Here is a 23635-nt window from a genome sequence, read left to right as displayed (position 1 = left end):
GAACTTGACCAACGTATCTGCCTCCACCACTACCCCAGGCAGCGCATTTCCGTGCACCAACCACTCTCTGGGTGAAAAACCTTCCTCTGATATCTCCCTTAAACTTCCCACCCATTACTTTAAAGCCATGTCCTCTTGTATTGAGCATTGGTGTCCTGGGAAAGAGGCGCTGGCTATCTACTTTATCTATTCCTCTTAATATTTTGTATACCTCTATCAAGTCACGTCTCATCCTCCTTCTCTCCAAAGAGTAAAGCCCTAGCTCCTTTAGCCTCTCCTCATAATCCATACTCTCCAATCCAGGCAGCAGCCTGGTAAATCTCCTCTGCACCCTTTCCAATGCTTCCACATCCTTCCTATAATGAGGCAACCAGAACTGGACACAGTACTCCAAGTGTGGTCAAACCAGAGTTTTGTAGAGCTGCAAAACTCTTCATATCATCCAAAACTCTTCGGCCAATGTTCTAACTTGCACCAGATCCCATTCAGCCATTGCCCCTGTCCTTGTAGTCCATTGTTGGCTTATGGTTAAACAGTACCTTGATCTTAAAATTGCAATCCTTATTTTCAGATTCCCTCCATGGTCTTGCCCCTCATTATCACTGAAACCTCTTCCATGCTTATAACCCCCAGAGATATCTCCTCTGGAAGCTGCCAAGGCTCGCTTCTCTTCATAAATACTTCTGTCCCTTGGTCTCCCTTTTCTCCTTTGACTTACTCCTCATATACCTTCTCCCTGATCAAGGTTTTGGTCATCTGACCTTAAATCTGCACCATGAGTTTTAGCTTGGTAACACTCTTGTGAAGTGTCTTGGTACTTTATGCAAAAGTACGCATTGACCATTTAAACATTTAGTATTTTTCTCATTTTAAAACCGCATACTCCCTTGAAAACCTTTGAATTTTTAATATAAAATTCAAAGTCCATTTTAGTTAATAGGGTCAATGCCCATGAAATCACCTCAGCATCATGAGAAATAATTGAATACTTTAATTGGGGACTTGAACATGCTCGTGGATTGATGAAGAAAGATGGGCAGAATCCCTCGTTCACTCTTAATTATCCCGTGGCATGTTTTCTAGCATTCCTGGAGAGGTGCTTAATCTCCTCTACTCTCAGCCTGCATGGATGCTATCATTAGGTAAGGGCTGGAAATATGTTGTGCAATCTATCATCCAATATATTCATATGAGAGAAGGGCTAAGTAACATGACAAATTAATTGAATTCTAATATATATTCAGTACTTCAAATACAGCAAGTCCGTCCATTCCTAATTTAAATAGATGTTGTCAACATCTCTTGAGATTTATTTGTGGACTATTTTCAGTGACAAAAATTGAAACCAAGACCACCTATGAAGGTAGTATTAATGGGTCTAATTCAATCACTGATTTGGAGATTCTGTATCTGCTTATTTGTCATGACATTCTTTATTCTGTGCATGTTACAAGAAAATAAGGAGAGGGAGATTGGGCCTAATGGGGTTGCTCTCCTTAGATCTGGTATGGACTCAGTGGGCTGAATGGCCTCTTTCTGTGTTATTATAAATTATTGCTGAGGGTTACAATCCTTTAATGGGACTTCAGGCACTTTAACCAGTGTAGATGAAAAAAGTTGTTTTTATAGAGAATTTAAATTTACCCTATGAAGGCATGGTTTGATTTTGTTCTCTCATTTTAAAAAGTTTCCTGGTGTCCATTTTCAGATGGTACAGTACAGGGCATTGCTTTTATCCTGAACCAAGTTGCCAGCCCGCTTGTGCCTTAGCACACTGAATAATGTGACACTCTTCAATCTGTATGCTTCTCATTAGCCTGGAAATAGATCATCTTTCAAATATTGTTGGAATCCAGATTTTAGCAAGTTGGGACAACTTCACACTCTGGTCAATTTAAGTAAAACTGCAAAAGGTAGTGTTGCCAGCATGGTAGAGGATTATTTTTAACCCAAAAAAATATGCAGAATTATTTTGTCAAACCTGAGAAATAGATCAAAATCCATGATTTACGGTTGGCATTTTTAGGTTTTTGCTATATTTTTGAGAGATTAAAACATTGTAATTTGAACAGAGATGTTGCTTGGGTTGTGCCAACACAAGTTTTGGATGCTACAAGAAAACAGTTGCTATCAAAAGATCTTCCTGCCTAGTAGCAAATCTTCTAATTCAGATGGGGTAAAATTATGTGGTAGCATGCAGATTGGAGGCTTGCAGTGAATTGGCGGGATTTCAGCAATTTTGACACTTAACCAGTGGTAGGTTTGGCATGTTGCCTGGTGATCAATCATGGAAGCTTGTGCAATTGATGTAGCTGGAGGCAGTTGTGAGCAAGTTTGTAATGATTATATGCCAGTCACATCACAGATGAGTTGGGCAGAAAAGGTAACTGCTGGATAGATAGTGGGATCTATGAAACAATGTGAATCTCTAAGATCCTGAGCACAGCTTATAAGCCTCTTTATGATTCTCACCTGTGGTATATACTAAAATGTCATTCATCTGCCTACTCTAACAGCATGTGTTCTTGCAGTTGGCAGATAGATTCCTCATGGTGAAAATTATAATCTGCTTGTATACAGAAAGCCCAATATCAGCTGCAACAATATTTTGACCAGCCAAGCATAGGCTTGACTGTTAATTGATAATTGGCACATTTAGCTTAGTCGTGTAGTCAGAAACAGTTGGTGGTTTGATTAATTAAAAAAGAAAACTGAGAAATTAGAGTTTTTCAGCACAGTCATGTGAAAATGCAAATTTAGAATTTATGTTCTAAATCATTCAACTAACTTGACTTCAAAATATCTTGAAAACCTATTATTTAACAATAGTGTTTAAGAGTTATTAATTAGAATTGTTCACACTCTTAGCTATCATTGTTTTTATTCCCAGTAAAATACAACTGAAAGTCTTGCCACTTGTTGGGGCACTGTTCGTTCCAGTGTCACCTGCTGATGGTCTTCAGTTGGGACTCAGTCAGTCCAAGATCTCCCCAGTAGCGAACCTACTAAGTTTAGTGCCTTGGAGGTTTGGTATATGACATTGCATTTATTTAAACCTGTCCTCGTGTTTGTGAATCATGGCAGCTAGCAAGTAATGTAAACTTAAGCACAATTCTTTGCTACCCACCTACAAATCCAATGTGCTGAAAAAAGAATCTGGGTAATGTGCTCAGAATTCTTCTGCAGTTCATTCCAAACAGATATTGATATCGGCCACAGATACAAATCCAGATGGGTATATTCTCTTAATAAGCAGTTTTGTAACAGATATTTTGATCTCTTTCCTTCTAATTTGTTGATTTCTCCAGACTATGCATCAAATGCAGCTGAAAATGGTACTGGCTTACCTGAGTTCCAGTCCACACTGTACTCCTTTGAATTGCCCATAAATGACAGATGTCTCAGTGATTAGTATCCAAAACAAAATTTTCCTTTCCCGGACTGTTTGGCCTTAGCTCATTATTTCCCAACTGCCAAGATAAGAATGCAATCGAACAAGAGATCAGATGAAGAGTAATAGACATGAAATGTCAACTTTGGTCTCTCTTCACATAACAAAACCAATTTCAATGAAGATCAGTGTGAAAGAAGCTGTATCATTGCCCCAAAGTTTTTCTCAATCTTCCTTGCTGCCATGCTGCACCTCACTTCCAATAAATTTCCTACAGCTAATCTTCAGAACTGTTCAACCTACAGAGACTATACTTAACTCAGTAAACCTCAGTAGTCCAGCTGCAGCATGCAGATGCTACTTGTATTTGCACAAACTCCTTTAAAAGTCTATGAGAGGAGGCGCATTACATTCAATACCTATAAGAGCAAGGCTGTCTACCAACTTTCCTCTGCTTTACCTTATTGCCTTCAAACATTAATAATGGTACACACCAAGACCCAGGAATTTGTGGACTACTTCCCGTATCTTGGGAACCACCTCTTGGCATTGAAGGGAGATGTCAATGATGAAATTTACCACTCCCTTCAATGTGCCTCCACAGCCTTTGTCTGATTGACGTAAAGGGTATTTGAAGATCAAAGTCTCAGATGGCACAAATCTCGTGATCTACTGGGCTGCAGTGATCCTTGCCCTTCATATGTTTCTAAGACCTAGACCACATATGGCAGGCATCCTAAGGCACTGGAAAAATGCCACCAATGCTGTCTCTGCAAAATCCTCCCAAACCGCTTGAGGAATCAGTGAATCAACATGAGCATCATCTCCCAGACCAACATCCCCAGCAGTACGGTCTTAGTTATTCTCAATCAGCTATATTTGGCAGGCCATGTCGATTGCATGCCCAACATCAGATACTTAGTTCTGGACTGTGTTGTGGGAGATTACCGGGTAGACAGAGAGAGAAATTCAGAGATGTTCTCAAAGCTTCCTTGAATAAGTGAAATATCTCCACTGACTCAGAACCTCTGGCCTTTGTCCAAAGTGGAGAAGGAGCAGTTGGAATCATATTGAGAATCTCAAGGCCATGCATCCAGATCACACAGTAGCCCTGTGTAAGTGGCAGAAGGTATACTCCACCTCATTAACTTGGGAAACGTCTGTGGTTCCCACATTGGCCCCATTAGCCACCTTAAAGCTCATAGAATCAGAGTGGAAGCAAGTCATCCTTGATCCCGAGCAACTGCTGAAGAAGAAGAAGAAGATTATATGCAACAGTGTAGTCAAAACCTGAATGGATGGCCACATAGCACACAGAATTTTCACATAGCAAGCTCTTATGGGGAGCAAAGTGGTAAAGATCAGATAATCTTTTATTGATGTTGATAAACAAATAAATATTGACCAGAACACCGGGGACTCTAGAGTGGGACTTGAACTCTAAAAGCCACATAGGATTGGGGATCATGTAATGGTATGTGTGGAAAATTGGCTGATAGGCAGGAAACAAAGAATAGGAATAAATTGGTCTTTTGACAGTGGAGGAGGTAATGAGTGTAGTACTGCAGAGATCAGCGCTTGGGGCCCCAGCAATTCGCTTTAAGGACCAATGAGTTGGCTGAGGGAACCAAATGTAATATTTCTCAGTTTGCTGATGACACAAAACTGGGTGGACTTGACTTGTGTGGAAGATGCAAAGACTTCAAGGTAAGACAAGTTGCGTTACAGATGCAGTATAATGTGGATTGGAACATCCATGATGTTGCTGTAGTTGGATGGAGGGGCTGATTGGCCGACTCTTTCTCCTGTTTTTATGTTCTTCGATAAAGGGGTTTCCTTCTTTAAAAATACCCTGTGCAAGCTACTGTACCTGTCAGTACTTTCTTCATCCTCTCATGCATGCTGTTTATAGGTTGGCATGACCCATTACCTCTGTTCTTTTTGCTATCTCAGAGTTCACAAGGGTCTTTCTTTCTTTTTAAATTTCCTGGGAATGGAAGCTACTTTCCAACTAGCACATTTAATCCAAGGAAGAGTCAATGTCTTTGAACTAATTAACAAGCAACCCAGCCAGTTTAAACTGCTCACTGAAATCAGAATTCAGACAGAAGAAACAGAGGCTAGGTTCGTGGAGCTGAGTTCAATAGCTGTGTCTAGACATTTGCTGTTTTGGGTTGGGTTCATGTGTTGCATAGTGAAAGTGGATGAGATGCGTTCTTGGAGAAAATGAGCATTTATGTCATGTGGGGCAGTACATTATCCTTTTATAGAACCTGCCCGATTGTCAGTGAGCAACAGAAAACACACTAACAACAATTTATTTATTATAGTGCCTTTAGGCACACTGTCCCAAGGCACTTCATAGAGGTGTAATGAGGCAAAAAAAAAATGCTCAGTCAGAGGAGGGGATATCTGGAGTGGTAACTGAAAGTCTAGTCCATGAATGGGGAGATTAATGATTGCTGCACAAAAGAAGAATAAAGCAGAGTCTAACTGTGGTGGAGGGTTATGGGAGGAATTTTTAGATAATAATGCCTAGACTGATAAAAACATAATCATAAGTAAGGAAAGGAAGGGGACTGTGCATGTAGTTGACCAGAGTTGGAGGAGAAGGGGCTTTTGGGGAGGGGGGTGCTTGGTGTGGTTGTAGGGCTGGAGGGGACTATGGAGATGGGGAGAGAAAAGGGCATGAAGGGATTTAAAGGGATTTAAAATGAAGGGAGGATAAGACGCTAGCAAAGAACTCGGATGATGGTTCTGTGGAATTCAGTGCAGATTAGAACGTACAAAATAAGAAATAGCAGGAGTTGGGCATTTGACCACTCATACCTGTTCTTGTAATTCATTTGGATCGTGGTTGATCTTTTACCACCATGCCACTTTCCTGCATTAGTCCTTTATCTCTTGATTCCCTGATAGCTAAACATTTACCAGTCTATTTCTTGAACTTATTCAGCAACTGAGCTTCCACAGTCCTCTTGGTTAGAAAATTCATCACCCGTGTGGTGATGAAATTTCTCCTCATCACTCCTGATGGTTGACCCCTTATTTTGAGACTGTGACCCTTGGATTTAGACATACCAACCTGGGTAAAGACCAACTCCACATCTAACGTATCAAGACAATGTGTGTTTCAATTAACTTAAACTTTACATGGGAAAAGAACGGGAAGCAAGGCAGGAGAGCATTGGGCAAATAATATCTGAGTTTGAAAAAGTGTGGAGGGTTTTAATGGCAGGTGGGCTAACAAGCAATCATGTTCAGCTTTGGACAGTAGCTGGTTAGGTAGGTTGTGCAACAGGGGAGTAGGGGGAATTGTGGTGGAGAGGCCCTGAGGAGAGTAGAATCAGAATCAGGGCTGGGATAAAAGTCAGGCCAGAACGTGATGGTGGGGAACCCAAGGAAGACCAGCAGTCAAGTGTGGGTTTTTATCTAAAAGGGCATCTGTCTGTGGCCAGTTCCCGAGATTGGATTCCTTTGGCTGGAACTTGTTCAATCAAGGTTCTTTATTGTTTTGCCAATGCAGGCAGCACATTGGTAGTGAAGGTTTTCATCTGGAAGAATGCATGGACTACGCACATGCAAGTAAATTTCACAGGCGAATTCAAGTACACATAGATCACTACTGTCAGTCACCAGGCTCTTCCATGCATTAGCATATCATATGCACAGAGGACACAGAAGCATGATTATAAACTTTGTCATAAATCTCCTAAGTATGATTGATTGTTCTATAGTGAAAGAATTTCTAGGCCTCTGTATTTCACTTTTTTTTCTTATCTTTGTTCATTTCTGTAATTCTTACTGCTAACATTATCTTTCTCTATTGTCTGTTTATCTGTCATTTACAACTAACTGTTTACTTAAAGTTAGTGTTTTGAATTAATTCTTTCCATACTGTTTACTATCTTGTATATCTCCATAAGTTCATCTCTTGAATGTTCTTTTTCCAAGCTGAAAGCTTTCAATATTTGATTTGAACTTTTACATTTACAACCAGGGAATGGCCTTCTTCCTCTTCTCTGCACTGCCTTATGACACTTAAATATTTGCTCTGTCTTTTTTCAATGACCAGAAGTCGAAGCTGAAGAGAACACGGTACAGTCTAATTGCTAATTCCTCTGGGTTGCATTCTATGATTTGGGCATTTATTATTCTCCTTGTTCTATTGATTGCAGCATTTGAATGAGTTGAACATTGATGATTCTTTCAGTGTCACTCTTGGCTGTTTCAATACCTTTCAGTAAGTGTATATGTAATTCTTTTATGCCCTTCCTATGTGCAACATTTTACACCCTGTCCATATTAACTTTATTTCCAATTGATTGGCGCATGCAAGTATTTGTTTGGTTTATTTTGTAATATGTGGACCTTCCTGGGTATGGAACTAAACCACATTGAATTGAGTTTGAATCAGTTCTTTCATGGAAGTTGGAATCAGCAAAAGTTCTGACACTTGAGCCCCATGCACCATATCATATCTCTCCACATCAAGCTTGCCTTGTAAACCAGTTCTTGTTGGTTCCTGCCCTATCACCTAGTTTACTGTCTGTACCTGAATCCACACCACTTTCGTGTGCAACCTTATCTTCTGGCTTTCAAAAGCCTAAATGTATTTTGGATTGGCATGAGATTCTGTGACAAGCATGGAGTTATGTTTGTGCCTTATTTTGGATTACCTTTTCGGTAGTGATTTTTTTAAGCTAAATAACATAATTTAAAAAAGATCCTCAAAATATTGTCATCAAAAGGCATGCTATGACATAAACTTGCACTTCATGCATAGCCGTTAGGATTTATTGGAGAAACGCCTATCACGGCAATTCCATTGAATGTATTCCCAGATGCTGAACTCTGGTGGTAATAAACTGAATATACTCGACTGCTAGGAACATTTTAATGTCGATGAAAGACAGCAAAGCAATATCATGGTATAATTGGGACAGCCCTAGTGTAGGCCAGCACTTGATTTGGCAGCTTGTATTTCAATAGGATCACTGGAGATTTGAAAGCTGGTGTTTGTATAAAGACTGGACACTTTTTCTTGCAGCTCTTTTGATATATCTATAGAGAAAGATTATTTAAGAAAGTAAGGTTGCTGCAAAGTTCTACAAAGTGCTGTAAACATACATATCTGTTGTGTGACTACCTACAGGTAGTCTTTTTTATTGTTTTGCTTTCTTTGTAATAACTTTCAATGGAACATAATTGACTGTTTTGGCATGAACCATTTCAAAAGTCCTCTGTTATTTGAACACAGCAGCTTTGAAGCAATGTTTACAAAAGGTTCAATGACTGACTGTTGCTGTTTGTTTCTGTGAATGATTATCTGTTGGTAAACTTGTTTGGTACTTTCTGTATTGAAAATTGTCAGGTGTGACTTGTATCAACACTCCATTTGAAGTGATGTGGGGGTGAGGTTATTATCCATGGATTGTGGATGGGTTAGTGGGTACTCCGAGCTATTTTCTTGATAACAGGAATGTTTAGTACAGATCCTACATATATTCCCATATTGGAGTGTTCCATTCCACTTCACTTCATTAATGCAGGGCCAATTGTGTTGCTCACTAGCTATCAGTTCTGTAGCAAATGGTGGGCGAGCTGCTGGGCCTATGTCAACTTGCTCCTGACTTCTGTGCCTGCACATTGCAATGCAGTTTTTAGTAACAAACAGGAGGTCATACTGAAACATCCAACCTCCTGTTCTGCCACTGGACTGGGCATTGAAGCAAGGCTGGCAATTAGTTATGTTGACTGGAGGGGCCAGGTACCCTTCACATCTGACCCCTCAGCTTTATACTGGTTATGGCAGGTGTAAATAGTATGACCCTATTTGCTTCAATAGGAATGCAGACCTGGATTGAAAAATCAAGTATAGGTAAGGGACTTGCTTTATTTTCTTTAATCTTAGCGTTTTAATTAATGTCTGTCACTTAAGCTTACTTTTAAATAAATAGTATTTTAGTCTTTTAAATTGTTTATATCTATTTCTAATGCTTTTACATGTCTTTGATTATCAGGTACATTTAAGAATGGTTAAAAATGCCAGTGACAGCAGTGAGCCAGGGGAATAGCACAGTGGGACTGAGGAGGAGGTGAGTGCGAGGAATGAGCCAGATTGAGTACAATCTGGCCTGCAGGTCTTGCAGAAGTGTGAACTTGCCTCTCAAACTGACTTTTATGTTGGAAGGAAAATCACCTCAATGTCACTTACAGTTTGTGATTCCAAGTGTCATCCACTTAGGTTTTGACCACACTGTTACAGCTCAATTATAAAGTGTAGCTTTGGCATGATTAGTAGCACATTCACCTCAGAGTCAGAATGGTTGCAGGTTCAAGTCTCACTTTAGGGAGTTGAATAAAAAAATGTAGGCTATCACTCCATGTCTGAGGCAGTTTTACATTGTTGAGGGTGCTGCCATATAGATAAGAAAATAAAACAAGGTCCAATCTCACTTCGCAGGGGGGCAACAAAGAGCTCATGGCACTGTTTCAGAGAAGAGCAGGGTGCTATGCCCAGTGACCTGGTTAATGTTTATCCCTCATTTACCATCCCTAAGGGTATCCTATCTTTTGCTGTTGGTGCTTGTTATGCAAGAATTACTTGCTGTGTTTCCCACATTGGAACGTTAATGGAGAACAAAACAGGACAGAAGTACTTCATTGGCTGTGTTGTGCCTTGGAAGATCCCAAGATCAGAAAAGACATTGTTTCAGTGTATTCATTTCTCTATTTCACTGTCCACACTGGTTCTATCCTTCGTCTTGTCATTGACCTCAATTCCTCAATTAGCAATAGTGCAGACTTGAGCAGACATGCCGCACAGGTACTTTAGCCAGCCAACACTAGATCTCAGAGGCAAGTCAAGAGACATGAGACATCATTATAAACCACCAATCGCCCTGGAGTGCAAATCGCTGCTTCTTTCCTCACTCCCATCTCCTGGAATATCCTGTGATCCCTTTAACCTCCCCCTCCAATAAGTATTTGGGGCTCAGGGTCTATGTCACAAAGTTTAACACCATTCATTAGGCAGTCTGCCCTCTCTTTGGCACTTCCTTACTGCTGCCCTCTCACCCCATTTGGCCTTTTGTGTGTCCTAGTTCTAAACCTGTACTTTCCCTCAATTCTCCTCATATCCTCTTGGTACTTGCCCAGCAGCACCACCTTACACTGGAAGACCTGACCACACAATTCTTCCTTTGGATCCCCATGCTCTAGTGCTCCAGCCTTCCCTTTCCAAACCCTTCTAATTGCTTTCCTTAAAAAAAATGTGTTTGACGTAACAGAGACCTTTTCTATTAAAGGAGTTTAATGGTGATTGTTTCAATTGGTTGGTTAAAACAAGTTTAAAATGTTCACAAGTAGAATTAAAGGACAGGTTGGAAAGCATTTCGTATTAGATATTAGAAGAGAATTCTCTGCCATCGTCATTCTTGAAGCAGATTGCAGGCTCTCCTTTAAATAAATAAATAAATGCTGGAAACGGCAATGTTTGAAATTTTATTTTTTCTTTAATTTGTCCATGTGGATAAAGGAAGTACAATTGATATTGGTTCATATTTTGAAGTAGCAACAACAGCAAAACTATTGGAACCCAACAGACACTTCAGGACTTTTGTACTTGTGTAACTAAAATGAAATGGTGAATTGATGTTGTTGACTTGGAGCTCATTTGTAGCCTGTGCTGTCTGCTGCCTTCTCCACAGCAATCAAAGTAAATCACTTGAAATGATGTGAATTTCAGGTATTTGTAAACTTGTCTCATTGTAAAATACCGTGAAAATGTTTTACTTCTTTCGTGATGTCCAAGTGAATTTTTAACAGTGTGCCATTTCATGCATACATGCAAACACTCTCATCTGAAGAACTAATTTGGTCTTTATATGTATTGTACTTGCTGTGCTGGAATTTTTCAATATATAAGGAATATTAAAATAAAAACAATACTTAAAAAAAGTTAATGATATTACATTTTAATCAAATGTATATGTTCCAAGTTTAATTTAGCACCCTGTATGATATTTAAAAATTAAAAATTGTGCTTTTTGCTTCCTAGCATGCTGTTTGTGAGGTTTCTTTAATGTGATTACTTTTTAACCAGCTAAGTAATGGGACACCAAGAAATGCATTTGGTACTATGTTGAAAATATAAACTGGACAGATATAGGGAGCAATTGATCTATAGGACAGAGGGGATCCTTTTATTCAGGTGTCTGCTGATCTACTGTGGGGATATGCTGTTTGTTTTGAGATTGATGAATGTTGATCAGAAGTGACACCTTCAAATCCAATTTGCAGTCATGGTAATAGGTTATGCGCAATGGTTGATGCCTGTGCAATGGTTGTGTGGTTGCTGTTTGGATAAACGTGAGGTGGGGCGGCACGGTAGCATAGCAGTTAGCGCAATGCTATTATAGCGCCAGCGATCAGGGTTCGATTCCTGTCACTGTCTGTAAGGAGTTTGTACGTTCTCCCGTGTCTTTGTGGGTTTCCTCCGGGTGCTCCGGTTTCCTCCCACATTGCAAAGATGTACGGGTAGGTTAATTTGGGTTTAAAAAAAAATGGGTGGCGTGGACTCGTTGAGCCGGAAGGGCCTGTTACCACGCTGTAAATAAAATTTAAATTTAAAATACCCCCAGAATTGCCATGGTCAATCTCCCACTGACCACCAATGGATCTGGAAATGATTGGCAGTGCAGACCAATATGTTCATTAAAAAATGTGTGTAGCCGTGTTCAGTTTGTAGGCAATATCATCAACTTTTTCCAGTAACGCAATGAGAAATGATCCAATGAACTGTAATCGACTTCATGAACAAATAAATTCAGAAAGAGTGGTGGAATGGACAGCAGGACTACATGCAGTTCCTTGCTTGAAATTTGAGACACAGTAGTTTTGGTGGTGAAACAAGGAATGGAGGTATAAATTCAGAAGAAAGACACTTGATGGGAATGGCATTAAAAAAAAAGATACTAATATATTAACTCCTTAGATATGTCCAGATTCACAAAACTATAAAAATAAACAATGGAATTTGAGATTTATAAATTGAGACATAGATATGTCCAGATTCACAAAACTATAAAAATAAACAATGGAATTTGAGATTTATAAATTGAGACATAGAACAGAAAGGTAATGAACCTAGAGTATTTTTAGACAGAAAACAACTGCAACACCTGGAATTGGTAACTGACTTCAATGTAGGAAAACAGCCTCAGGCGCTTCACAGGAATGTGTTCAGAAAATAAAGTGGATAGCTGAGGTAAAGAAGGAGATATTGGGTGGAATTCTACTGCATCTGGCAGTCAAAAGGCATTTGTCATTATTTAACTTTTATGGCTAAAATCTTCAGCTTTGGATCCTTCAGTTCAAAAATATTTTTCTTTTCCATTAATTTGTTGAAACTGGATGCAGATAACAGTGCAAAAAGGAAATGAACACCCAGGACCTAAGTGAACAGGTTTCCCAGCATATATCTTCTCAATCAAAGACTGGCATCAGGATGATGGAGATGTAATAAATCTACAGGGTTGGGCATCTTTACAGTACTGTTAGAACACTTGGAATGTTAGCACTGCTCCAGAATAATTGCTTTCATCATTGAAGAAAGAATGGGAAATTCCTATCTTTAGAGAAGGCCTTTAACTTTGAGACTACGGACTTGTCGTAGTATTGGCTTCCAGCATTACTCAACAAGCTACAAGCATCGCTGAAACTACAAGTTCAATTTTACACTCCAGTTATTACCACCCACAGCCACACTGAAGAGCAGCTTGAACATCTGCCTCTACTTCACCCTGTCCCATCAAGCGTGGGAGTATTGTGAAGCAGCAGCACATGTTTAAGGGTGACCTTTGTGGGGTAGAGGAAGTTCAAATTCTGATCTGCTTTAATTTAGCAAGTGAATACAGCCTCTGAAATGGCAACTCGCTACATAGAAGCCAGGTGGTTTGGCATCATGATTACTGTGTTAACATTTGTAGAGCATGGTCGGTCATGATTTTTTTTCAACAAAATTCCTCTAATTATTCATTTTTCTGAAGCTAATGTAGTACTGCCTGAGCCTTAAGAGTAAATTTGGCAAATGCATTTGAACATGAGCAGTGTGTATCAGAGTTGTGGGCACTGTGCAAATTAGTGGCTGGAACATTTGTTAAAATATGCTAGCTTTGAGTTGGATGCTTTTGGTGGTGTGGTATAGTGTCACAAAATTTATCTTATGTATTCATTTTTGTTTTTAAATAAAATGTTCATGTTCTAAGACACCATGCTCAATTAATAACGTTAAAAATTAAAAGCAAATCCAGGATGCTGCCTGGATTGGAGAGTATGGATTATGAGGAGAGACTAAGGGAGCTAGGGCTTTACTCATTGGAGAGAAGGAGGATGAGGGGAGACATGATAGAGGTATACAAAATATTAATAGGAATAGGTAGAGTGGACAGCCAGCGCCTCTTTCCCAGGGCACCAATGCTCAATACAAGAGGGCATGGCTTTAAGGTAATGGGTGGGAAGTTCAAGGGAAATGTCAGATGGAGGTTTTTCACCCAGAGAGTGGTTGGTGCATGGAATGCGCTGCCTGAGGTGATGGTGGAGGCTGATACGTTGGTCAAGTTCAAGAGATTGTTAGATAAGCATATGGAGGAATTTAAGTTAGAGGGATATGTGGGAGGAAGGGGTTAGATAGTCTTAGGTGTGGTTTAAAGATCGGCACAACATGGTGGGCCGAAGGGCCTGTATTGTGCTGTATTGTTCTATGGTTCTATGGTATTTTTCAGACAATGATTATGATAGTTTTGTGATACCTGGGGAATTATTTGATGATTATGCCTATTCAATGCTTGTGCCCCTCTACTCTAGTATTGAATGATCTAGTACAGCAATAATTAAATTGGCACCATTTGAACTGCAAGCATAAATCCTGCTCTGTTGCATTTGTTTGTGCATCTCTTATCCTTGCATTGAAAGGTGCCTTGGGAAGGGGAGGTGTTGTTGGGAATGATTGAAGAATGGATTGAGGCGTTGTAAAGCAAAGCATTACCAGAACCATAGTAAGGTTGATCTTGAACTCCGCTGCACTCCTCTCCCCAATAATTTCCATATACTTCAACAGATCTATTTTCACCAATTTTGCCACCTTCAGTGTGAAAAGTACATCTTTCTCATCTCCCTCTGAGAATTTCAAAGGTACATTAAGAAAAGAGTGTACCGTGCAATATGATCTTGATATACTGCTGTATCAGACACTGCTGTCTGGATCAAACTGGGTCCCTTAAACAAGGAACATTCTCTACATAGCTCTGCTCCTTCTGAGTGATTATACTTGCAGCCACACCAAAGAACCCAGAAATACCACTCTGGTGATAGGTTTTACATGTTGCTGCTTATGAGAACAGGAGAATAGATCTGTCGTGGTGAAGCTAGAAAACCATGCTCTCTGGGTTGAAACCCATATGGTAAGCATGGCAAGAAATGAATGTATGAGGTGTGTCGGAAAGGTCAGACAATACGGGTAGACTCAGCCATTCCCTCTGTGTACTTTTGTGCATGGAATGTATGGAGCCGTTCTTGAAGGCAAGTTCTATCATTGTGGTTGCAGAAAAGACATAAAATAGAGAAGCGGTATGATACTCAAGACATTAGTGAGTCCATTGGTATCACAGATCATGGAGGAGATATTGGACAAGAAAATTGTGCAGATCTTGAAGGGAGATTTCATCCAATGTTCTCTGAAGTTGTTCAGAGAATTCAAACAAAGTGGAGTCATACTGTGGACCTAATGCACAAAGCAGTCTACAGGGTTGGCACCAGCAATGAGATGATGAGTGAGAACATAAGATCACTTTGCACTAAGCAAGAACAGGGTTGGTAAAGATAGTGTGGTCTTCATGTAGGCTGACTGTCATGGATGGTGCAAGTGGGTTCAGTGGGAAACCAGCAGGTCACATGAATTGTAATGACAGGGAGGCCATGAATCACATAGGTAGAAAGGGCAAGAGCCCTAGCTATGGATACCATGGGAGACATCCAGTCTCGTAATACTCATTCCAGGTGGCCCAGTGTTTATGGTCGCTATAGGATAGACTGCATTGCATAAAGGTGCAAGTCCTTCAAGAAGCTAGTAGCCAATAAAGAAAGTGGCCCCAATATACCTCTGAAGTAGGTAATAGAGTCACAGAGTTGTAGAGCACAGAAACAGCCCCTTTGGCCCAACTTGTCCAAGTCGACCAAGATGTCTATCCAATTTCCTCTAAACCTTTTCTATCCATGTACCAGGTATGTGGGGGTCTTGTCTTATTGAATGAACCTACCGGCATTCTTCACATGTGATGAAATCAGGGGGTGATGAGATGGAAATGGGAATACTCATCAGTATTGCATGTCCAAAGAGTGTATGAAAAATTATGCATATCGATCATTATGCAGATTGAGGGCATAATGTCAAATATGTATATAGCTACCATGGTGAGTCATCATATGTTGTGGCAAGATGTATATTTAGCATATTTCCACTGCATTCTGCTGTGGTGAACTATAATGATGTTATGTGCAAGGCACCCTCAGAATCCTGGATGAGATGTTCTGCTGGGTATTTGGCAGGTACATTTGGGTCCAGTCACCTCTATTATTATGGGCTGTGACCGTGCACCAGCAATCATTGAACCTGATTAAGGAACTGTGTTTTTGAATTGATCATAGCCTTGGGCAGCAGATTGAGAAGACACCCATACTCCAGGATTCCCTGGCAATGCTTTAACAGACCACTGATCAGAGTGCTTAGGAGCCTCTAAGGAATTTCCAGCGACTGGACATTGCAAACCAGCTGCAGCTCAAACAAGCTAGTTATAGGAACCAGTGCACCGAAGGCTGCAATGAAACTGCCTGAGGAAGAAAAGGTGATTGAAATGTCATTTTGTAAATTCTTAATGAGTGGAAGATGCATTTCAGAAATTACAGGAAATATAACCAACAACTTGATGTCTTTCAAAGAAGTACCACCTTCACTCCTTTTAAGCTTATGGCAGTTGGTTGTAAGAAAGTGTCTGACCTATCATCAGCGGAGTTCAATAGAGGAGATCAGATAAGAATGGTTAGCAATGTGGGCTGGTGCAGAAGCGAGGCAAAGCCACTAACCTTGAGGTTAAAGTCCCTGCTTTGGGTAGGCAGTGAAGGAGAAGGAACTGCTCAAGAAGTTTCAAGCTACTCCACTACCCAGAGAGGAATTAAGGAAGGAGATGAGCAGAGAAGACAGCCTGGGGAATGGCTGCAGAACATTGTTTGTTAAGAATCTTTCACACCAAATCATGCTGGTTGACCTCAGGATATCTTTATTTATTATTGGTTTATTGTGATCACATGTACTGAGATACAGTAAAAAGCTTTTGTTTTGTGTGGCATCCAAACAAATGATGCCATACATGGTCATATGCCATGCATATACATAGATAGAAGAATCCATGGCTATGGATTTGCCTGGAATCTAAGGGTGTTGCAGATGTTGAATCTGAGATGGAAATGAATGCAGTATCACTGTTCAAAAGGAGCCACGATGTACTAGTACACTTATCCACGTTGTTGGCAGCAAATTCAAAATGAATGACACAAACACGTGGCAAGATTCAAAAAGAGGTATGGGCCACACACAGGCAAATGTGATTAGCTCAAATAGACATCTTGGTGTGTATGGACGAGTTAGGTCGCAGGTCTTATTTCCATGCTTTTACTCTATGACTAGACATTTATTGCACTTAAGATGGTAAGTTCTGACACAATGGAGGATAGAAAGGAGCATGCATGGCTGGGAAAAGAAACAGAAGCTGCAGTGACCACAAGTTGTAGGAAAGAGTGGTCTAAACTTAAGCATGAAAGAAGATTACATTTTGGAGCTAGGGTGCAAAAAAAATTGGTGACAAAGGCTAGTTCAAAGAAGAGGCAGGCAATGAGAAAACAAATGAAATTTAAAGATGCCATGAACCATGACTCTTGTCATTCAAGTTAGCCCCCAAGTATGTCTGATCTGTGTTCTTCAGAGAATATAAAATTGAGGCCACTTGGTCCTCAGAAGAAACATCAAGGCTCAGATTAAGGCTCAGAAGTTTTTTTCATAATCTGGGCAATGGCAGATCAAGCCTTAGGCTACCAGTGGGTTGTGTCAGTGTGTGCAGTTCTAGTAGGCAGGTGTGTGAGTGGAGTATTCTGATGGGGCAGACCCTTAGAGACATGCTTCAAAAGGGAAAGCATTGGATGTACTCATATCAAAGGATAAAAAAGGAAAGAAAGGGAGAAGTGCGGTTTAGGAATTGGAAGAGAAGGAAGGTCATGATGCAAGGCAGTCTGAATATAGAGACAAGAAAATGGAGAATGCCAAAAAGCAATAAAAGCAGAAACTGTCCCCACTGAGTTCATGATATTTTGTGGCCTGACTACCCCCTTCCATGTGAAACAGTGTTTTACTTCTAGTTTTACTACCTTAAAAAGGTAGAAAACTTTTAATGCTCTTCTGCTCAGAGATGTCAAATTGACAATCTGTTCCATGAATCAATGGCTCAGTAAAACATTCATTCGCAAGACAAACAAGTTTAATTGTTTTAAAAAGATGCTGCACAGAGATTCAATTACATCAAACTTTTTCAGTGTTATGCAATTGAAAATCCTTTCATCTGCCATTATGAAGTATTTCTGGGTCATTTGATGTCATTCCAGAAAATTGACAATGCATTTCCTGGAAGAGTTGCTATTTGTGCCTGATGCAAGTTCTGCCCCATTTGTGCACAGGACAATGTCATTTGCTATTCAGCATTCTTTCTGCAATATTGAAAGGAAGCATGAGCAGTGTTGTTTTGGGTCCACAATTTTGTGCACATTTTGGGATATCTTAATGCTGAAATTAATTTCCCACCTTTCAAGTAAATTTTTATTTGCTGTTATACCTTTCTTTTCAATTGCACAATGACACCAACAATAGTACAACACAGAAATACATCTGCAGTGTGATTTTCAACCTCAATGGTCAGAAAAATAACACTTCTTCTTTACTCACAGAGCAACAAAGCTTTACTAATTCCACTTACTCCAAGACTGTAATTTGAATATAACTGAGATTTATAAGGAACATATTGAACAAAAACCTGTCTTGGTTTGTAGTTGCCATGCAAAATATCCCCATCTGCTTCCTGTGTTTTCATGGTCCTCACTGATTGGTGACTGATTGGCTCCTTACATGGAGCTTAGCAACCACCCTTTCTAGCTTGGGACCCTTTCTGCCTTGGAGACAAGGAGATATAGGTGAAGGTGAGATAGGTCCCTGAAACACAATTCACCAGGAAGCCTGCAGATTCACAATAATTTTCATAATTTGCTGGAGCCTAATCTAGAGGATCCAGGTCAAATCTAGAGAAAAATATATCAAGCGTATTATCGTAAACATATACACCAAGCAGACAGGCCCTTTGGTCCACGAAGTCCACACCAATCATTTAGCACCCATTTAAGCTAATTCTATTTTTATTCCCACCATTAGCTCCTAAAAGCTACCACTCACCTAAATACCAGCAGCAACTTACAGTGGCCAATTAGCCTAGAACTCGTAGGTCCTTGGGATGTTGGGAGGAAACTGGAGTATGCAGAGGGAACCGATGTGGTCGCACAGAGAAAGTGACACAGACAGACTGAAACCAGATTGCTGGAGCTGTGAGGCAGCAACCCTACTAGCTGTGCCACTGTGGATAAGTTTGAATACCTTGGTCATGTGAAGCTGCATCTGAGTGAGTTATATTAAAATTAATTCTTTTTAAAACCAGATTTTTTGTTTCTTTGATAAGTGATGCTCTGCAGTTCCATAAAAAGGAGAAGGTAGTATGCAGGATACATTTTGTGCTCTGAAGATGTGCAAGAAATCACATTCACCTTTCAGAAGAAGTCTAGAAAGCTAATGATGTTTAAATGTGCAGAGCAGAAATAGGTTATTTGGTTTTATGAGGCCATGGATAGGAATTTAAATACTGAGGTTTAGAGATGTACTTGCATGCATCCTTCATCTTATGGAGTGAACCTGTATACATGTATCTATAATCGTGTTTTTCTTTCCGATGATTATTAGTGGTGGGTGTGGGAGAAGGATTGGGGTTTATGCTTCTGCTTGCCTCCACCTTATGCATGACCCTGAACTAACTAATCTGGATCACACCAGGCTTGTTCTGACTCTCCTGCTACTCCCCTTTACTTCACTTGATCAGCAAATCTCTTTTTCCTCGTGCACCTCTCCAGCTTCCCCTAAAACACTTCTCTGCTATTCACTGCAAGCAGTCCAAATGACAGAAAATTCCTTATAATGAAAGAAGTTTCTATTTTCATAGCAGTTCTCACTACAAATGGAATAAAACTAAAAATAACCCGTAATATAGAAACAGCATCTTGGATAGCTCTGTGTAAACTTATTCATCTTAATTAAGTTGTACTTCTCTTTCACTTGGTTTTTCTGATGTATTATTATGACAGTTCACTATGAACGTCTTTATATTCTCTTTTCCTGTCCAGATATTGCCTTTGTACATGTGTTGGCTCATTTTGTATTATATGTAGTTGTCCTTATCAAAAGAAAAAAAGCTGCATGTCCGTTGAGTGATAGAATATATTTTTCTCCTGAATGAACTAAAAACATTAGAACGAGAAGGAGAGAAAGGGCTTCCATATGTATAGTGGGCTGGAAACTCTCAATACCCCTTCCACAGCCCTGACCACTCTATTTTATTATCCCAATAACCTCCCACCCCTCACCCCATAACCAAACTTATGATGCTCTGCCTTGTTACTCAAAGATTCCTTCCACTAGTTCCCTCAAACCCCTTGATCCTCTTTGTGCCTACAGATGCTCTCTCTAACCATCCATCCCACTGGAAAGTCAGGTTACCAAATTTCTCCGTGCACTCTATGGTGGCAGAGTCATCAGAGGAAAGGCCTTACTTTACTGTGCAAGGTTGCTTCTGTTGTGTATGTTCCCTTGAGCCACATGAGAGATAGAACTTTGCTGTTGGGAGGCCTTACACAAAACTTCACTGCTCCACCAGAAGGTGAGCATTGTGGTGATATCCACATATCCTGATTTTGATGAAGTTGGGTGAGGGGTAAACCAAAATACTGTAGAGAATTTCCTTGCTCTTCTCTGTGAAATAATACTTTACGCAGAGCTGTATCTCATCTGAAATGCAGATCCTTCAACAGTGCACTGCTACCTCAGTACATCACATAGAGCTGGATCTATGTGTGCAAGTCTTTGGAGTGAGACCAGAAACTAGAAATTTCTGATCTCGAGATGAGTATGTACCAGCTATTGTTAAAGAAAAAATGCAGCTCATACTTTAAGAATCATGATGCAAGTCTGTCTGGTGTTGTAAATTCATCCTCTGTGTATGAGCTAGTACAGTAGCTTGGAACTCTGCTTCTGAAATTCACTTCCACTAAAGTTGCTGGAAATGAATTTCAGAAGTAACAGGGAATGAAGTTCTAATTCACATGTACCTTTACTGTCAAAGAAAACTTTTAAGGTTGTGTTAACTGCATTTGTAATTAAACAATTGCATAATTTCTGTCACTGGCAGTGTCCCTTTGTATCTCTGGAATAAGAAATGCAGTAACATTGGAACTTCAAATTCATACTATTAATTTTACACTACAGGCTGTCCCTGGGTTATGAACACCTGATTTAGGAGCACCCATACACGGGAACAAGCAACCATAATATTATTAAAATCAGAAGTCTGACATAAGTACATACGTTCTCTCCACGAATGGCAGAACTAGTTTCCTCTCTCTCTCCACTTTTAGTAATTGTTCTTTCTTATCACTTCTTTTGATGCCAATCACTACAATGTTGTGGAGGTATGGTTACCATATCCAGCGTCTTTTGTGTAATTTACAACTTATGGACAAAATTGACTATGGACATCTGTAATGTCACGAACCAGCAACAAAAGAAACACACTGAGCATGATTCAGTGTTAAAAACTATTTTATTAATCACTAATTATGATAATACGTAAAATAAAAGTTAAAAAAAATGTTAGTATGTTAGAATTCAAGAATGTTAAACCTCGAACGTTAACCCCAAAACTAAACTCTTCGTGTGTGTGTGTGACAAAGTCCAAAACTCCCAGTTCCGGAATGGTTCTTAAAGTTCAGTTCCGCAAGCCATAAGGTGAAACATGAGCAAGGGCTTCTTCAACAACCACCGTTGTCTGAAGATAAGACGTAGACGTAGAGAAACATAGAGAGAGTACATATGAAATCCAAATGTTCCACGATGGAACCCAAACGACACTTCAGTGTTTACTCGGTAGTGACTTCCTCACCCCGAAAAGCATCCGAATCGTGGTCGTCCACACACAAATACCTGTTTCCTTCTACAGGTCAGCAACAAAGTGAACTCCACCGGATTACTTCCAACTTCCATACATGGATTTCTATGGCAAACACAGTTATTGTTTCTCATCCATCGATAGAGAAAACAAGCAGGCTGGTGTCTCTCTCCCTTCTCTCTCTCTCTCCTTCTTCTTCTTCTTACTTCTTCAACAACGTCATTACGTCCTTTATCTTCTATTGACGTAAGCACGGCCCACACACACATACACACACACTCTCTATCTTAAAGGGACTTTCACTGAGTCCGTAACAGTAAATATGAAACCCGTTCTTTATCGGGGATGGCCTGTGTATGTTAAATGTAAATTTTGAGTATTGTCAAAAAAAGAATCGTGTATAAGCTGCTGGGAAATTCAGTCCAATAATTGCTTTATATCAGAAGAGTATATATATTTACATACACACAAATATCAATTCATTCCTGCACTTGGATTAATCCTTTTATCCTTGTGAAGAGCGATGTTGTATGGGTGTTTTTTTTTCTTTTTCTTTGGCTTTTGAGAAACCTTTGCTCTGTAGAATTAGCTTCTCCACTTTTTGTCATTTGATGTCAGTATGAAAAAAATCCTAGTTGAATATTACATGAGCCACATGCAGAGTTAAACTGTCCTTGTTTTACTCCAGCAAGATGATTTTTGTCTCTGCTTCACAAGAGCAACACCAATTACAGTTCATTAATTTTCAATTTCACATTGAAACCATCCTTGGCCTCATTCTATCTATCTATCTCTAACTATATCTATATATAAATTCCATATATTTGTATATATTATGTATCTCACATCGTGATTATATTTCTTTAGAAAATGGCCCAAATTGTGATGGAGCATGGTACCTTGAATGTGTCCCCTTAGTTACAATAGCTTGTGAGCATGCTTAGGATTTTTAATTTCAATCTACTCGGCCACAGAATGACCATGCAAAATGTCCCACTGCTACAATTGTCACAAGGTAGGACATATTATACAGGCCTGTAAGTTTTGAAAATTGTACCGTCTGCAGTGATGGCAGTGGATGCTGGTTGAAAGCACATGGAGCAGTCCACATGGTGGAAGTGGATAATGAGGAGGTGGAAACAGAGATGCTGAACAGTATTGCACATGTAAGGAGGGTGATAAGGACAGTACTCTAATGTAATTTTATTGATCAAGGTTGCTGCCATAGGCATGTGCATGGATACTGCAGCAGGTGGACTTCTTGTAGGCCAGGATGTGTATCTAAAATACCTCAGTTGAGATGATAGAAATGTGGTCAAAGAGTCATAGAGTAATACAGCATGGAAATGGGCCCTCTGGCCCAGCTGGTCCAACCAAGATGCTCATCTAAGCTAGTCAAATTTGCCTGCATTTGGCTCATATCACACTAAACCTCAACCACTTCCTCTAGCAGCTCATTCCATATATGGACTACCCTCTGGGTGAAAAGGTTTCCCCTCAGGTTCCGATTAAATCTCTCCCCTCTCACTTTAAACCTATGCTCTCTAGTTCTTCATTCCCCAACCCTGGGAAAAAGACTGTGTGGATTCAAAAAGACGGTGTTGGCACTTATGCAGGATGGACCATATTAATAAGATAAGATATCTTTATTAGTCACATGTACATCGAAACACACAGTGAAATACATCTTTTTGCGTAGTGTTCTGGGGGCAGCCCGCAAGTGTCGCCACATTCTGGCGCCAACATAGCATGCGCATAACTTCCTAACCCGTACGTCTTTGGAATGTGGGGGGAAACCGGAGCACCCGGAGGAAACCCATGCAGACACGGGGAGAACATATAAACTCCTTCCAAACAGTGGCCGGATTTGAACCCGGGTTGC

At 40.0% G+C, this 23635-nt stretch overlaps 1 protein-coding gene across 8 annotated transcripts in view; it reads left to right on the top strand.

The window, feature by feature from the left end:
- The window catches only part of LOC127568515 (dihydropyrimidine dehydrogenase [NADP(+)]-like), a 581379-nt gene that overhangs the window by 27851 nt on the left and 529893 nt on the right, over positions 1–23635 (top strand). The window contains exons 1-2 of one of the 8 annotated variants that reach the window (XM_052012362.1): positions 8925–9272; positions 9415–9489. The exons of 6 other annotated variants lie outside the window; for them this stretch is intronic. The gene's annotated coding sequence lies outside the window, so the exon portion shown is untranslated. Of the gene's footprint in view, positions 1–4962; positions 5099–8924; positions 9273–9414; positions 9490–23635 lie in introns of those variants that run through there. One more of the 8 variants, XM_052012364.1, reaches the window with a different exon arrangement.

This window comes from Pristis pectinata, chromosome 3 (genome assembly GCF_009764475.1).
Source record: "Pristis pectinata isolate sPriPec2 chromosome 3, sPriPec2.1.pri, whole genome shotgun sequence".
Classification (NCBI taxonomy): domain Eukaryota; kingdom Metazoa; phylum Chordata; class Chondrichthyes; order Rhinopristiformes; family Pristidae; genus Pristis; species Pristis pectinata.
Note: the sequence above shows the minus strand (reverse complement) of the source record. Positions and strands in the feature narration are given on the sequence as shown.